Source organism: Clinocottus analis, unplaced genomic scaffold, assembly GCF_023055335.1.
Source record: "Clinocottus analis isolate CAN_PGR_092001 unplaced genomic scaffold, fCliAna1.0.p SCAF_20, whole genome shotgun sequence".
NCBI lineage: Eukaryota > Metazoa > Chordata > Actinopteri > Perciformes > Cottidae > Clinocottus > Clinocottus analis.
Window position 1 is genome coordinate 10,002,361 of NW_027175932.1, and position 19,133 is coordinate 10,021,493.

Consider the following 19,133-nt stretch of genomic DNA (forward strand, 5'->3'; position numbering starts at 1 on the left):
GCCCCGTTAAAGCTGCAATAAGGTCCAAGTGCTATATTGGCTCTTCATAAAGACAGGACTGGGAAAATAAAACGGCGGGCACGTCAGTAATTGCGGAGGAAATGCAACATGACAGATGATTGCTCCTTTTTTACCGTACATGCTCCAAAAAAATTCAATTTCGCCATAAATGCTTTTCATTGCTGCTGAATGGGCCTGTAGAGCTGCAGAGCAGCATTAGCATCAGTATAATGTACTGTCCAGAGACAAGGGGCTTCCAAACGGCAATCATAATCATCATCTCAAAATAAACGTCACCTAGGACCATTCAACCTTAAACTCCTGTTTAACTTGTTGTGTATTGTGATGCTAATCCCAATGTGGAGAGTCCAAAAGCATTTTTTTTTTCTTCTCCTGAAGTGCTCGTCTTCATCCGTGGGAGGGTTGCTTGGCCTAGATTTATCTGCCCTGAATACATCAGGGGGCTTTAATGGGAACATAATGATATCAGTGCAGATTTACCTGGGCAGAGTCCTGCAGAAAAATGGGTCAGAAGGATGAAAGGATGATGATGGAGCTCCTCAGCAGGAAGGAGTCCTAATCGTAAGATGTGTGAGGCTTTTATCGGGAGTGGGCGGGAAGGATTTAACGTTGAATTGCAAATTAGAATTATTATTTTTTCCTAAAGAAATTCGCGTGTATCTCCCTGCTGTTTTATTATATATAAATAGATCATAATATCTGTTAAGTTCCTCCAGCCCAGCACGCAGTTAGCCGGCTGCATTGTTGTCCTCTGTCTTTTATTTCTTTAGACTAATAACTCCACAGTGGCTGAATGGATTTTGACCAATCAAACTGCATTTTAAATGTCCCATCTCCATTAACTGTGAATATAATGCTTAACAAGAACGTAGGACCCTAGGAACATGCGGATGACCCCAGTAGAAACTACTTAGCTTGTCTAGCTTCCAATATGCCCCAAAAAGATTTAATCCGCTTTTTCTAAATGGAAAATTATGCGCTCTACTCGCAATATGATTATTTGAGATTCCTCCCGCATAAGAGTGTGTAGACTTGTACAACAAGATGCATCCATATATACCTTCCCAGTGTGAGTTTATTTATGATTTCATTCAATTAATTGTTGCGTAAAATCCTGATTCACTCTGGTCCAGTTCAGTTTGATTTGATTTGAATCTGCACGGTTCATTTCGGTCAAATCAATTTGGCCTTTGAGGCCGGCCAAAGATAGCGCTGTTAAAGTTGTGAATTCAAGCTGTGGCACACACACACACACACACACACACACACACATACACGCGGTTCTTTATGCGACACAATCGCCGCCTCCGACATGCTGGCACGCCTGCAAAGCAGTCGGTCCATCTGTGCTTGGCCTAGTTCTGGTTCACGTTGGTGCCATTCCAGACCTCATTCTCAAAGGGGACAGACAGAGACACACAGTGTGCCTCGCACTGGATAAATATAGCTATGACATTCAAAGGGTCTGTAGTTTTGGCTAGTAAATTCATTTTGGCAGGCACAGGACAATCAGACGCCCCAGCAGTGTGTAAACTCACAAAACCAAGTGTTTGTGTCAGGATGGTTGCATAAGAGATATAGATTGACTGAGCTGGATGAAATACACGCGCGAAAAACACACACACACACTCACACACACACACATAGCACAAGGTGAATGCGTTCACATACGTGTGTACAGGTATGAGCCTGCCTCAGAGTCGAGGGAAAACACACTGATTGTCGTTCTCACCATAAGAAAAACTGGGCTCACAGGTCTCACACACTGCTGCGAGGTTATGAAAGGACACACTCTGTGTGTGTGTGTGTGTGTGTGTGTGTGTGTGTGTGTGTGCGTGTGCTTGTGTGTTTATACAGACACCAGCAATCTGGGCTCACCTGGCACAAGATGAGAGGGAAGCAGTACGTCTGAGTTCATGAGAAAAGGAGCGGGAACTTTAATGAGTTACGTGTGCACATGAGTATGCGTCCGGATAAAAGACACCTGACAGGAAGAGTGTGTGAGAGTTCCCGAGGGAGAAAAAGGAGGGCTGGAGCTGAGGAATGTTTGGAAAGGCAGCTTGTGTCCTCTCACACACATTGGTGCGTGAGTGTGTGAGCAGCACAGGCTGAAGTAACACAAGATGTGTGTACTTTTTTTTTTCAAAGCAATATTTTGGGTGGCTTCCCACTGTGTGTAGTCCATGTACCATGAGAGTTTATATTTGCTAATAGAGTGGTATTTTACCATCGTGTTCGCTTTGAAGAGTAAAAAAAAAAAAAACCCAGATGATTCAAAATCTTCACAAAGTGAAGATCGATTAAATGAAAAGAAAAAAACGCCATAAAGGTTAAAGTTGTGTTCTACAACCGGTTTTACCGTCACGTTATGTTTTATAGAAACTGGAAATAAGCTCGGTGGCAATCCACCAGCTCCCCGGCACTCACTCATTTATAGGATTCACCTCGGGGATTCATAAAACTGCTTATAAATCAAAACGCTGATCCCGCTTGTCAGCTCCCACATAAATCTTCGCACAACGATTGCGTTCGTCACATTAAAATACATCTGGTAACACTGCAACTGAACACGAATTCCAGGGCGCTGTGTTCATGTCTGTGTGTTCCCTCCCTGAAGGCAGAGCGCGCTGTGCCTGACGGTGCGTTCAAGTACGCGCTGCCGTGAATGAGTGTGTAACGAGTAAGGTGAGCGGTCTGGGCCGGATTGAAGCGGCTGAGTAGGGCATGAATAATGGAGGCCGATGCAGCCGAGCCGCGGGGTGTGAAAGCCACCAGTGTCATCGGCTCCTTTTGAGGACGGCCTGGCATTTAGAATCCCTTCAAAGCCTCTAAGTGTGTGTGTGTTTTTTTTTGCAAATTTGGGTTATCTTCTTTCAGTCAGTCTGACTAACTCTGAAATTCAGTCAGAAAAAGGTTATTTTATCCCTTGAAATGGCAGCCAGATATCCTGTTGACATTTGGCCATCGTAGCCAATTGGATCTCCTCGGCGCATTTGCATCAGCTCTTTCAAAAGTACAGTAGTGGATCATTGTTTGTAGGTACAACGTGTGAGTCACAGCTTAGATGCTGTGTGTTTACCGAGCTTACGCCAACACTAGACGGGGAAATCCTCAAGATTCAGGACACTCCTTGGGCCAACTTCTCTCCACCTTATGGGTTTAGTATCTTTACTTCATCTTTATTTAACTTGGGAAGGCTTACTGAGCACACCCTGCAACACTCATTGTTGACACACACTCACGCCTGGGAGCAACTCCTTCAAACAAAGGAGACTTCGTTTGGAAAAAGATGGCACAATATCAGAATAGCTGAAGCATCTTTGGCAATTAAACCACCCCTGGATCATTTTTCAGTTAGTGGAGACGTGAATCACGCTTCTAATGGAGTCTAGACATTCGCGGCGGTGAGGATTTGCAAAACACAAGTCTTCACCTGACAATCAGTCACAATGTGACCTTCTGCAGAATTCCTGATGATTTTAATGGACGTATATCTAAAGCGGGGCAAACCCATTTAGGGGCTGAAAATTGCACACGGATGGATGGATGGGGACCCAGCTACCCAGAAATAAAAATAAACATTTTTTCAAAGTGAATTATTAACCTCGGAAAAAGGTGACAAAAACCTCACATGAAAGACCCAATAGTGTCTTTAATGCAAGGACAAACAAAGGAGTTATTTGATAGAATTACAGCGGTAAAACCAAAAAAAGCTAGCGCTAGACTTCCCAACTAAGCCTGATTTGCTCCAGTGTTTAGAGGGGTCAGAGGTCACCAAGAGTAGCTGCTGACGCAGGAGAGGCTGCGTCTCTTTCACACATCCAGCGTGCGTTTGAGCTGCTGATCCACGACTTCCATTGGCAAAGCTAATCCGGCTGGTCCCTTAACCTCTCAGCTGTGTGACATCCGCCAGTTGATCTTATGGTTGATTATCAGCCGAGGCTGAGCCGCGTCGCTGAGTCCCTCGTTATCAAAGAATGGAGCGAGCGCGATGCTCCCTCCCGCCTCCCTCGCCTCCCCCGCTTGCGTCGGTGCGTCAGAGGGTCAACAATAACTATTATGGGTCCACTCAGCGGGTCACGTGTGATGTCAGTTATCGTAACCTACGCAGACTCCCCACCGTGTTTGTTGCCACATCACAGCGTGGAGCGCGTCATATTGACAATCAACAGAGCTCGCCGGGGACATTTGTCAACAGTGGAAGATTCTTGGGAAGGCAAAGACGAGAAGTGACTCGGAAACACATGAGGGCGAAGCCGTCGTGTAACTGAAAGGCCCGACGTGTGTGTGTGTGTGAGTGTGTCCGCCGCCGCCGGCAGACGCACGTCCTGTCAGAGTCCTTGAGTAAGACGCTGAATGCATTATACGTCTGCCTCTGGTGTCTCTCGCCGTTCTCCCTCTGGTCACCTCTCCTTTTCCGTAGATCTTGTGGGTGATTTATTGTACTGGCTCCCTTCCCTTCCTCCCGGTTTCCCGCCTCTCCTGGCGTGTCTCTCTCTCCCGGTACATGCTGTGCTTTAGCGCGTGAGCACCATTCCCTCGAGGCTGCAGGGGATAGCAGGTTCATGCCATGGCGGTACATCGTCTTCCTCGTAAAAATCGTTGTAGGGGCTTGGCGTCGCTCCATGGTTATTCACACTTCCAGCGCACGGGCTAATGATAGCTGTGAAAGATGCTGTAGGTCACTATTGAGGCCTATTATGGAAGTACACAGCGTCTCTCTGGATACCCCCCCCCCCTCCCCCTCCCCTCTGGGACATTTCCTCTCTCAGAAGTTATTAAAACTGTCATTTAAGATCTCACCTCCATTTCTTCCACAAGAATAGACAACTCTCGCCAAACATTTTCTCCTCCCGACTCGTTTAGCTTCCTGCTTTTCCTGCTTTTCCTGCTTCCTGCTTCCTGCATGCAGTTGGTTGAATTCAAACAAGAAGTAATGAAGTGAAAGACAAGAGGCGCTTTCTTTTTTCCTGATCAGCTGACATTTGTTCTCAATTGTTGGCTCGGAGGCCTCTGCGGAGAACCGATCGGATGACGCATCGATTGTGAATTGAATGGTTAGCGGGCCTCCTCGCTGTCTCCTGTCTGCTCTTGACTTCGCCCTGATTGCAGCCGTAAATCAGGTGTGAAAAGAGGGTTATGTAAAGTGACAGTGGAACTTAGCACTTGTCAATTATCTTTTGTGCAGCCTATCAAAAGGACACCTGTCACAAACAAAATGCCTGTGGAGCCTTGCCAAAGAACAAAGTGTAATTTGCAGGTCGGCTTTAAGAGCCTCTCAGTTTAATGCCAGGGTTGTTGATTTGTGTGGGGTTAAGTAATACCTTTTAAAAAGGTACTTGATGAGCTTCAGAAAGAACATTCAGACCTCCACTTGCAGAAATGTGGTTCATTTAACTTTTAACACACGTTGGTTTGCTCAGATCAGCCAGAATTACAGGCAGGGAAGTACAACCCATACACTACACTTGCCCTTTTCAAAAGCACGAATACGGATATAAGTATTAAAAGAGCTGCGGGCAAATTAGCATGTACAGCAACCGCTAAATCAATACCACATGGGCAATCACATGTAACCATCTTCTGCGTATCTTTAGCAATGACTTTAAGTGGAATGTGTTGGTTTGTCCCTTTCAGGGGGCAGATGAGCATGGCTGATGCTCAGATGATGCTTGGTGACTAGCTGTTATTGTGTAACTGGGGCACTCAGTATCACATGGGGAGGAGGGGGGGGGGGGGGGGTCCAGGAAAAGAAAAGCCTGTATATGCTCATGGCGTGAACACTGGGACACATGCTCGTGATGCACATGCATGCCACGGGTCGCACGTACGCACTCTGATAAATAAATGTAGGAAGAAGTGAGCAAACTGTCACACAATTTCCACGCCCGCTACGCCCGAGCCACTCGGGATTCTCACACCTTGCGAAACGTGAACTCTCGAACCCGTTCACGGCGGCGCCGAGGACTAAGATGGGACACACTTAGTGAGACACACCAAGAGAGAAAGATGGTGTGCGTGGGTGTGAGAGAGAGGCAGAGCGGGGGGGGGGGTGTGTTGTTACGTTCACAGCCAGGATGACAGGGGGGGACACGGGAGGTTAGCCGCGTGAGACTGATGCTACATCACACATACACACCAGCACATAGAGAGCCCAGATCCCAGGGTTTTAATTAGAACGATATAGGACGGGTGATAGGAGGTGCAACCACGTGTCTTTGAAAATAGCAAAGAGAAACTGAAAACAATCCTTTGGCGCCGGCATCTCGTCGCCCTGCTGTGAAAGGGTCCTCGGCTGGAAAAAAAGAGAACAATTATGGGCCTCTGATGTGAAAGGTAGAAACATACGACAGCATTGCAACAAAGAGTGCGACCCGAAAGCATGTCACAGTATCTAAACTTAAACAATAGTTCAGCCTAAAGCATGAGAAGTAGCTTATTAGTACAACAAAAGCTCAATTATAGGTAGTTAGACTGCAGAGGAAGCCTTCTCAGTCCAACAGAGGAAGTCAATCTGCTCATTTACTTTATAGTTTTTTTGTGTTATTACGTGACTTTGATGAATCTGAACTAACCAAAGTCACATATTTAGTGTAAACTTAGCGACCAGTAACCAACGAGTTCTGCGAGGTAAAATTACATTTTTTTTCTATGGAGTCTGGTAACTTTGGCCGGAGCATTGATGCATACAACGGCTTCATCAGAAACTGCTGTCTTATGGCAAAGTACACAAGTGAAAATATTTGAAATATATCATAGACTTAAACTGAAAGCCGTATTTTTTTGTGTCGGGCCTTTCTTTTAGATGGCTACATGTTGCAGCTGCCCTCGTTCGCAGCAATTCATTGCTCACTCCATCCCATTAAACATGATTGAGCTAAAATTGCATAAAAACTGTGATTGTTCCCACTGTATTCTTTGCCGTTTGCCTGCTTCAGCTCGAGCTCACGACGTCCAGAGCCTAACCAGACAGACCTGCAGGCGGGGGAACTTCCAGGGTCCTGCCAGGGTCCCTCCCTCCCCCCTCACCCTGCCCATCGAGAGGAGGGGGAGGCCTTTATGGAGCAGAATGGATGAAGAAATCAAAACCTCAACAGGCTCTATTGTGCCAGAGCATCAAAAGAAGCAGTGGCACGGCAGGGGCTTTGATCATGAGGCAAACACGGGAGGGGAAAGAGGCTGGCGAGAGGGGGAGAACACCGCTGCTCATGAGCTCATAAAAAGACACTAATACACAGGTGCAAGGACATACAGTGTGAGCGCACGGACAGACAATCGCCCTCTTATGCACATGCACGCATTGTCACGGGACATAAGTCGGCGTTCTCTTTGATGTCCGTCTGCGTTTGCACCTCAGGCGAAGTCCCACGATCAGCCGGTGTCGCGGTCACAGTGTAACGTTTCGCCGTGAACGCCAATGAGAGACGAGGGCTGAGCACCGCCGGGATTTTGGTCGAACGTATGCAGATATTTCTGAAAAAAAAGCACCTGAGCGGATCATCAGAAAATAGAGTTTCCCGATTGTTCTCATATCTATTTGACGAATATTCGACATTTGAATATGTGTTTGAGTTGTAAAAATAAGACACGCCAATATGAGGGTGAATATTTGACGCTCCCGCTGTCGTTTGCCAGGAGTCACGACATCACTTTCATTATTTGAAAATGATATAAAACAATATATAATGGTTCCTTTTATAGCGTTGTATGTCATTTTTGATGGAAATGACAAATTAGTCAACCGCAAGGCCATCTCCTTTCTCTTTTCAAACCTTACCAAAATGGTATTATGTTTTAAAATTAACCAAAGCAGTTGAAAGGACTGTCTTTGCGCTGTATATCCCAAGGGATTTGGCAATTTCCAAATTACCCGCATCTATACCCGGCTGTGTGGTTGAAGTTTCAACATGTCAGCAGAACCCAGCTGCAGCTTTTGTCAAATCTCTTTGGGTCAGGAATGATTTTGATTACTTTCTCCAGGCTGAGACCTTGTTATGGTATTTTCATCATCTCCATCCTCTGCTGACCTTTCTTCACACTGCCGCGCTAATCTGTGCGCAGACATACTCTGTTTCTGTTGCTATGTACCGCGTTGGTGGACCGCAGTGCACATCTATCAGGTTTTTCTTTCAGGGTGTGTGCTGATACTCCGATTAGATCAACAGGGCGAGAACTTTAAAATTGTATTTTTCCACAGACTTATCGCAAAGTCGCGTCTTAAAAGATGGCGAGTGTACACAGCGTCCGTATATCCTGCGAGACCAAAGGAATTGTTCTGTTAATGATTCCACTCCAGGAAGAAAGGACCAAATACCTTTGAGACAAATGAGACACTTTGTACTGAAGCGGCCGTGTGACCTCGCTCAGATTCGTTTTTTAGTGTTCTGTTAAGCAAAGTTCACAGTGTCCTGCTCTTACTTTACCTGCCCAGGTCACATGTGGCGAAGTTCCCAGCGGAAAAAAAAAAAGATCAGAGGGAGAGCTGGACATCCATCAGCAAGCCGGGGATCACCTTGGAGCAGTGACCTCAAGAGTGGTCAAACAGCGGAAAGTCACAGCCTTCTTAATCAGGGGTTCATTCTGCGTGCCGGTAAGAGATTACAGGGAGGGGGGACGACAGTGCAAATAACGACGTGTTTGTCCACACGCGCTTCACTGGCTTTTAAGTAACTTGAGCTATACGCATTTTCGGCCTGTCCGTGGATTTTAAAAAAAACACTCCGGGCTCCAGACTCATGTTGGAGCTCCAACGAGCTGAAGAAGCCTCTTCAACAGTTTGCCATCTTACTTTGAAGACTTTTCTTTTCTCAAGCTCAGATACAGAGATGGGATTGTTGTCCTCTGCACTTAGATGCGGAGGACAACAATTCTGTGTTTGCCGTCTCCCGTCTCTGCGCTTTATTTATTTATTCACACCGTTATTTAACCAGGTGAGTCCAGTTGATAGTTTTTGAGGGAGACAACATGAGAAACACATAGTTACAGACAGGAAACACAGAAGTTAAAAGAAACTCCGAGCTAAGAGGAGGTGACGTAACCTGACACCTGCATCTTTAACTCTTTGATCTTTTATTTGATGATTAATCTCACAAAGGAAGATAGAAATACAATAAGAATCTGAATCTGAAAATAAACAAATGTATAAATGAAAGTGTTTCCCGCTCTCTGCTGAGCATCCCCCTTTTCTAAACTCCTCCCCTCTCCTAATATTTGGTATCGAGTCCCTAAATAAAAGGTTCAGATACAAAAATGTGTATTTTGGATCAAATCCTTCAATTAAATGTCGCATTTCTTTTTCCATCACAGCTGCAATCCCTCGATGGAAAATAATCAGCACTTGCTTGCATTGCTATTATTGTTTGTTTTTTCCCCCACAAATCAAGGGTTAGGCCCAGACTCAGTGTCTGTACTGGGACTCGTGGCAGCGGGCGGATTGTTTTGGTGGTTCATGTTCCGAATGGAAAACTGGACACGGCAGTGCGAGTTGGGGACTATTTGCACTCGGCCGCGGTGTTGATGAAGGACAAACACAGCTCGTGAAAGTCAAGGTGTTCTCCGTCGTGGAAAGATTGCGATAACCTTAATCATAGTTTCCTAATCAGCTGAGAGGGGACCGGGGCCTCTGGAAATAGTTTGGCCCCAGTCAGTGTGGTAACACACCCCTACTGGTTTTGGTGTGTTTGTGTGAGGGAGTGAGTGGAGATGTTCGTGTTTGCACGCGAGTGTGTGCGTGAGTGTGTGTTCTGGGGTCTTGCACAAACAAAGGCAGGGGTCCTGTTGACGAACCAATTAAAGAGCCGGAAGAATAGGGGAGGACACACCGGCCCAGCATGCTTTGCACATCACTCAAATTAGAGGTGGCAAGTGGGGTAAAAACAATCACGATGGTATGAAGCTCTCTCGTGTTGTGGGTACCGTCTACAAATGCTCCGGCGAAAACACTCTTCCATATATATTCACTGGTAGAAATAACAAATAAAAATGTGTGTCTGTACTCGGTCCCGTTCACTCGAGCCTCAAATCCAGAGAAATCATTTTTATATGGAAGAACACTGAGGACAGCCAGACAATGAGGGAGTATGTTTTGCACTTGAATGACTAACGTTCAAAGGAATTCTTTGTTGCTTGAAACTTTGAATTCCATCCAAAACCCAAAAGATGTGTGTTTAAGTTGTTTTAAGACACTAATAAAATAAATCCAACGTAGCTAAATGATTCATTTGGTTATCTTTGCTCTTATGTTTTGTTTTTTTTCTCTCCACGAGGTTCAAGCGCGTGCAGTGCATTTTATATCTTAGTACCATGAAAGGAAGTGGAAGCGTGCATAATAAATGGTTGGCTTTCTTGGAATGTTGCTTGGGGTTGTTTCTGAAACGGAACGAGAAATTAGGGAAACTTCCAGAAGGTCAGGTGCGCCCAATTCCATCTGCACAAACACAAACACAGCAGTGTTGCTGTGGCCAGATATTCATCTCTCACATTATCTCTACAGGAACTTTTCCAGTCACTCTGACACTTTCTTTTCAGAATCAATAACCAACTAAATGTATTTCCTGGTTCATATTTCCTGGTTCGCCCAAAGTCAGAGCTCACAGATGCAACGACCGGAAACGGAGTTTGATACCTCTTAGTTCCTGGGACTATTTGGTAGCAAAATGGGCCAAATGAGAGCAAAACTCTGTGTTGCCCTCTGTTCTCGTACGTTTGGTGCTCTGCAAGAAAGGGAGCGAGCAGCAGAAAGAGAGCGAGAGAGCAAAGTTCAGAGGTGAGATTTGATATGAGCGGCCGTGCAAAATACAGTAAAGCTGTAGGAGAGCGCGGCAATAAACAGAGGTGACGTGAGGAGGTGTGTGGGGGGGAGGGGCTTCTTGTTACAGGTGTTTGTTCCCTTTTAAAGGGATTCCTCCCTCGCTTTAAAAAAAAAAAAGAAGAAAATAATTAACACCTTGGTGGTCTCCATGCCAACACGCGGCTTCTCGCTCCGCTCTCAGCCGTGAGCGTTCGCGACCGTAATTACCTCCAGTTCAAGGGCCCTCCACAATTACCCACAATCCATCTGCGCTTCCATCCGAGCAAAGAGACAGGAATGAGGAGCAGAGAGAGGTTTATTTGCATATTATGTCTCGTAAGACTCCGCATAGCTTCGAAAGGTCACGTGTGCTCAGCGAGTCGCTGCGAGCCGTGACATGACGTTCGCCTTACGATACGCACTTGTCACGCCGCTCTTCCTCCATGCACGTATTTGTCCTCCCACTGCACGCCGTTTTCGCCTCCCATTCAAAATGGCATTGGATTCTTTGGCTCAACTTTTTGGAGATGAGTTTCTTCGAGCGGGAAGCCAGAATAATGCCATGCTGTGTTCTGAATAATTAAAAACCAAATCAGCCATATTTAACCGCTGTTCCTATGGGGATAAACGCACCAGTGGTCGACGCCGACTGCGCCGAGAAAGAGAACCCAGCGATCCCATTCTCTGCCTTTGAAGACGTGTAGGAAATATTTGCTAATTAACGAGCGCACGTGTTTTTCGCAAAGGTATAATTGGCGTTCAACAAATATACGTTTGGTAATGTAATCTCTGAACAAACGCCGCCATGTTGTCCGCGGCCATCATCCAGACGGATAAATATTTGAAGACTTCCCAGTCGCATCATTATCGCATGATGATGAAATTACGCGTGCCGTCGTTGACAGGCGAAAGCTCATTATATTCACAGGAAGTAATTGGACATGTTGCATTATAATTATTCAATAAGCACAAAGTGTTATCTTCAACCGGCGCCGGCTTTCGGCCGGCGAAGTTGTGATTACGACGCAAAAGCCGACCAATTAGGGCCGAGGGAGGGAGTCGTGCGTTTCAAACTGCTGAGCGTGCAAAGCCCGTTGGCGTGCAATTAGTCGGGCCATCGTTAGGAGGCATTTCCTCGCCGGTGCGGAGGCTCTCTCGATTAATTCTCATTACCTCCCTACTTGTGTGTGTCTGTGTGTGGTTTGGCGAGGATCGGAGCGAGTGGAGTGTGACTTGTCATGCATCAAGGTCTTTATGCTAATCGGTATTATCACAGAAGCCCAAAAGACCCAAATGGAACGGTTTCATAGACAAGGACCGTCCTCTGTTCCTCTTTGCTGTGGAGATTCCTCAGATGCTTTTTGTTCCTTTTTTAAAGGGGCCCCCTCGCTGGTTTTACATGTTAAGATCAGTGCGCTTATCTTAAGGAGCCTGTGAACACGGTAGTTTACTGTCTTCAGTTGCTCTGTGATGCATTTTTGGAAAATGTAGAATCCAGTGTGTCTTGTGGCCTGTGACGCTTCGATTTCTTCTAATTCAATTCAATTCAGTTTATTTTGCCCAGAAGCACAAATTTGCCTCGGAGGGCTTTACAAGCTGTACACATACGACTTCCCTGTCCCGGGACCTCACACCAGATCAAGAAAAACTCCCCCAAAAAATAGAAAACACCACGTTCACGGGTAAAAAAAGATATATCCTTCGGGAGAGCAAAAGAGGAGGATCCCTCTCCCCGGATGGACAGAAGCGATATCTGTCATGTGACCATAATGAACAACGTAACGGAGTTGCAGCACATTCAATAAATATGACAGGAAGGATCCATATAATGAGTAGTCGGCATGAACCACGATCCAGACAACCACGATCCGTGTCAGCAGAATCGTTATGTTATAAGTTGGAGGTGCAAATCAATGAACGCAGGGGTGTTATTAATATGTATTTCATTGAACTCCAAGGGACAAAAAAAAGCTTTTCTCTTCTCAAACGCCTTTATTTCTTCTCGTTTTCCTGGATCACGTTATCGTCCATTACACACACACACACACACACACACACACACGCGCCATCTAAAAGGGAATTGGCCTGTTTGTCCATCGTCTAAACCTCCTCCTTCGCTTTAGTGCGTAGTGGCAATAAGCTGCCAATCACACTCCCACCTTACACCTTTTAATTACCCTGATCATGTAAACCGCGACTGAGCCAATTTGAGCTTGAAGACCTGATCATTTGGTCTCCTCGTCTCCATTCTCCGCTCACCGCTTAGTTCATTTCAGTGTGGGCGCTCAGGTGTGAAGGGTTTGAGCGTCGGGGGAGGGCCCCGGGGGGGACCTTTTTATTGTGCGGGTGTCATAGGTGTCGAGGCGAGGGGATCTGCAGCTGCTTTGCGCGCTATTGTCACAATGTCATAACACCAGGACCTATGGATTAGGGCCTCCTGAGGGTTACATTTCTGCACAATGACATGTGGCTATTAGCCACGCTGGTGAATAAGTAATGATGTGACCACAGAAAAGATGGAAGATAGCAACAATTACGCACCGCAAATTGTATAGCTGCATAACGCTGGTGTGTATGGATGAGCAGCTTAATTATGTGTGGGTTCATGAGCGCGTATAAAGACTCATACACATGTTTTCTGTGGAAAAAAGTGTGTGCGTGTTTGTGTGTGTGTGTGCGTGTGTGTGTGTGTGTGTGGGAGGGGGGGGGGGGGTACAGACTGCTGACCAGGCAGCCTGTGCCAGAGCCCGGCCCTCACAGACACACAGTCAGCACAATGTCTGTCACAGCAGCCGGCCAATCAGATCACGGGGAACGCGGGCCAAAGGGCGGACAGGAACCAATTGTCGTGACAGGATCCTCTGTGGCGGCATTAACTAGTGGCTCAATTGAATAGGGATTCAATACGGATGGTTTCTGGTGTCCAGTCTTTGTTGTTTAATGATGTATGAAGTCCACGAAGCCCCCGTTTCCCAGATAAACATGTCCCGTCACAACCTGGTTGCTAAATATCAACAAATGCTCAATTAACTGAATTATAACTTTACCAGTTGATTCAAAACATCACTTTCCCTTTCGTTAGAAACAAACTACAGACATATATGGTATGATCCTGGTTATGACTTTAAAAAGCCTTTTAAACTGATTTTAACACGTCCAAAATATTAGACATCATGCAATTTTATGACTTTTCTACAAGCATACTGGATTCAAGGCTTAGAATTGTGTATTAATTACATTGATTTATTAATATTCATTTTCCATTTTTGTCAGTATTGTCCCAGCTGTATATACAAATAATTATACTATTTTACGTTGTAAACAGAATATGATATTTAAGGATATAATGAACTAATAAACCAGATCTAAAAAATATGTCTGAAAATGTGATTAGCATTTTTCTTTTTTCAGTTTTTTTGATGTTTCTTAAAGACTTTTCCAGATGTGCAGTTATTCTGAATCAATCATTTGTGATTACATTTTTATTTACACACTAATTATATTTACAGCTTAAAACACAACGAACAACAACAGTCAGACAATATCTGCTTCTTCCAGTTCTGCCGCGTTCACCTGTTGCCTTTCGGTTCTGCAATGCCGCTCAACATTTCCATCGGTGTCAGACGGCGGTCACATCTATTCTTTGGAACATATCAAAACATTCTGAACCGAAAGTACAAAAACACCGAGGCCCTCGCCCTGATAGTGAACCCTTTGACTCAAACCAAGAAAGAAAACGCTCATCTGTTTCTTTCCATCCGCATGCCGTCCTGTGATTGGTTTTAAAAGGGAAATCAGTAGAAAAGGATAATGGTCTTTACCTGGATTCAGCTCATTAGAGTGAAACAGTAACTCCGTGTTATATCTTGAGCATGCAGGGTACGATGAGAGCTCGCTGGACCGACTCTGGCCTGCCGTGGGTCGTGGGCCGTGGGGATTTAAGGCTTTGGTCTCAGTATCCTCTTAAGACAGGGATGGGCAGTTAAATGGATCAAGTCGCTGAAGGGAAGTGGAGCACTTAGCTGAAACTTTCATGTATCCAGCATGAGGACGGTACACACGGCGGCTCTGCCGCTGAGGATTAACCGCCAACGCAGCTGCTTGGGGGGAGATTTCTAAAACGGTTGGAGCAATAGACTTTGAAAATGATTATTGACTTGTAAATAACAATCTCTTAATGAGGATAAGAGGTGAAAACTCCTTTTGGAATGTAAACAGTTTATGTCAATTGTTAAATGAAACTTGCAGCGTCGCTTTGATAGCTCAAATTGAATCCACATGGTAGCCTACGAGGAGTCCCTATTAGAGGGACGGCAATGAAAACTAGCACCTGTTTTGAATTTTTGAATGAAAACTGTGCTAATCTTTCCGACTGCGAAATGTTTTACTGCCTCAGTTCGGAGTTGGGCGGCTTGCCAGCAGTTTTACGTCGTATACTCAAAGGCAAACTCCAACCTAAAACCTCACATAACGCAATAAAAGCTTGTTCCTACCCAAATGATCAAATGCGGTTTGTTTTTTTATGAAATCTCCTACACTAGCCCTGCAGCCTGTTCTGTCCCCTCCTGCAGTATTTATGCAGACACTTACACATGCGCACATGCACGCTGACCATGTCCACACAGAAAACAGAGCGCTCCGATACCGACGAGCTTTTAGGATTTAAAGAAAAAGGTGCCAGTATAGAAGAAGCTCGGTAGCAGAACAAGGTGTGTGTGTGTGTGCATACATGAGTGTGTAATGTGTGTGTGTGTGTGCTGGAAAGACAAGTCTTAGAGCTTTAGGGCTTAATTGACAGTCATAGTGTCAGTGAGGACATCAAATGAGCTGCCACATATGCTGTGGCAGAACAAAGCTCAAAAATGATCATTATTGTCCTGCACGTCGGGAGAAGGAGAGGAAATGCAAACGTACACAGACAACTATGACTGTTATCTAATACAATCTAAAAAAAATACTAATTTCCCTCCCTCGATTTTACCTCATTTGACTTCCTGCCTGGCGCGCTGGCACAGAAAATACACACACGCCCACACACGCACACTCGTATGACCCTGGGCTATCACTCCCTTTGTTAACAGTGGAGTACATGTAGGCTAAATATTCTTCTTGAAAAATGAAGGAAGGCAGAATATGTTGCGTTAATGGTCAGGAAAAAAGCCTACACGGCCTGTAACGGTGACTCTCAAAGTGCGGTTCGGGGGATCCACGGCACTCTGCTCGGGAGTTAGAGAAAGAAATTAGCGCTAATTAAAACCGTTTAATCAGCCTCTTCAACCGGATGCAGTGAACCGATCCTGCCGCTGCCCGGCTTGGCTTATTAGCCGTCTCGCCAGCTGGCGAGCGCGGAAGAATATTTGAATCGGCGGCGTGCGAACTCAAACTAGCTCAACAGAGAAAATGTGGCGACAGCTTGAGTCCGGCTCCATTGAGGACAGCGTCGTGGGACCGAGATGTGTCATGTGTCTTCAGTTGGTTCCTTATCACTAATCAGACGCATAAAAGGTTTAAGAATTCAAATGTTTCCAGCCCGACAGGTTTGAGAACCTTTTGCCTGTGAGACGTGTGAACAGTCAAGGTGTGAGGGAACGACTGGAAAGAGCTAACGAACAGTTATGCAATGCTGCTGCCAGATTACGAGGCTGACTGGGACCTGACATTGTTACATAACGCTGCGTCCAGACAGTAATCCATACAGCGATCTGGCCTGCGTGCTTTAACCTGTCCTCAACAGGACAAGTGAGAGAGCGGCGCTCCCTCAAAGGAAAACCCATTTAAATATAAGCATATTCTCACTCACGGTGACTGCATTTAGTTATCACTCTCATAACCTTTTTGCAAACCATTGTTAATTCATGAAGCAGTTCCTCTTACAGAAGAGGATTAAATAAAAGAGTATGGTTGGACACGTTTAATAAGCTATTAGCGCTTCCTCCACTTTGGACCCTCAAAGGTCAAAGGTCACTATTTTTGTAACGTCATCTTATGTTTGCATTCGAGCTAATCTGCCTTTTATTGTGCACGCGGGGGTCTTTAACGAGGTAATCTCTGAGGCAGTGCACCCTTTCATGAGGACACAGCTCGCAGAGAACATAATACATGTCTGTCCTCACACACATGTTGAGGAATCTAAACCCCAGCTCAGCGCATGACAATTTCAGGCCCACAGATTTCCCCGGCATAGAGCACCAGCTCAACCCAGCTGGATCGATTTCAATCAGCGGCTTACCAAAATGATGTGGCTGCCACCGGACGAGCGCGATGGGGCTAAAAATAACCTCGGCCGACCCCGCCGGCTCTGATGTGGTCACGTACCCTCTGGTGTGTCTGGTTTTATGTGTCCCCAATGAAAGCCATCAAATTACAGATGCAAACGCAGCCGGACCCCTCATCAAAACTATTTCGGCTCGCTGACACAGTTTGCTAAGGCAGTAATTAGAGCAAAAGAAAATGGGAGGCATCCCAGGCACGCGGGAGAAAAAAGAGCGATGGATTGGGAAGGAACAGGAGGAGGGGAAAGGAAGAAAAAGAAGTGAGAAGGAGCAGCGTGGACAATGACAGCTCATCAGCGGGCCACAAGCCATTTTTCTTTCGCTCCCTCCCTTCGCTGTTTCCTCTACATCGACGGATCAAAGGAGTGGGAAACATAAATAAAAGCCCTGATGATGATTTCCCATGAGAGCTGTGAACTGCATTGCACGTGTTCATATATGAAGCCTTGGCTCCTGCCAGCAACAGCCTGGTTGGCCAACCGCCTCGCTTGTTGCTCAAATGGTTCAATCCCATCAAGAGAGAAACATGATTACACTTAGTCATTCTACTGGTCCTTGTTGGGTGGCAAAGTCTTGTTAAACCTTGATTTATCTCTTCATAAGACATCCAGACACCTGTGGGATCCATACTGTGCGTTAAATGCATTATTTAGTGTGTGGGGGTAAGGTGCGTTATCATAAAGATTGCCTAATGTGTGTGTGTGAAAGAGGAGGGATGACGAGTATTTTTATCCATCCATCGTCTCTTTTTCACATCCTTGATCGTGTGATGGCTGGAACCTGTCCCAGCATGCATTGGGTGAAAGGCAGTAAACACCCTGGACAGGACACAAATCTACCATGGAGCCGTCACTCGATATCCCTCCAGCCGCTACACCTTTGGCCCTTCACTCCCCCCTCCACCCGCCTCCGCACACGTGCATCAGGAACATACCATACTGAGGGCTGCCCTGCATATTATTCCGGTACACCTGTTTCATCTTACAGGTGGAGAACAGAAAGTACAGACACATTTTTCTCATACCTTTCTCTGCAACAACAGAGTCCTCCAGAGCGGAGAGTGTGACGACATGCGCAGGGACAATCTACAACAGAGTGCAAATGAGGAGAGATCGGTTTTGGTTAAGATTCACGGAAATACAAACTCATTCACGCCGATAACCGGAACCTTTGCAGCGTTTCCAATTCAGCCGAGCTGGTCCGTCTGTGCAGAAGATTCAGCTTTTTGAAAGAAATGTGGATTGAAAGGAACGTTATATTAAAAGCGAAGAGCGGCAGTATTACAAGTGATTAGTAAAATGATCTGTGTGGGTCGGAGCCACGACGTCTCTAAAAATACACCCATGACCACAGAATGACCACGCACGAGAGGTGGATGTTTCTTTTTGTCTGTAGCGAGTGACTGTTGCTAACACTGCTGCAGGGTTGAACACATTTCACTTGAAGCTTAATCAAATAAACCATTCAACTCTTTGTCCTTCATGCAAATGTTTTACAAGATGAAAGCCAATCAACCCCCTTGAGATATGCCCACACGCAATCTGCATGTAAATAGTAGTTTATCCCTGAAGATGCAAATACTTAATGTCTGAGTACATTTGTGTGTCACAACAAAGCAGTGAGAGTTATCGCACAGTGAATACAGAGCAACTCCGCAGGTTAGCTCACAGACTTTTACTCTGCGCGCCTCTGCAGCCTGTGTGTGTGTGTGTGTGTGCGTGTGTGTGTGTGTGTGTGTGTGTGTGTGTGCACATTTACATAACTTTGCAGTCGGCAGGCCTATAAGCAAGATAAGGTTTCCTGGAACTCTTTGATGCTTCTGTTTGGTTAGTGGTGACCCCTCCCCACTCACTCACTCACTCACACGCACACACACACACACACATACACATACACGCACACACACACACGCACGCACACACGCACGTATGCATACATATACGCAGGTTATCGGAGGTAGCGAAAAGGTGGAGAGTTTAAAAAAGAGCCAAGGTCATGTCAGATGTGTACCAGTAAAAGTGGAAAGTTCACCTTCTGAAATGGGACAGCTG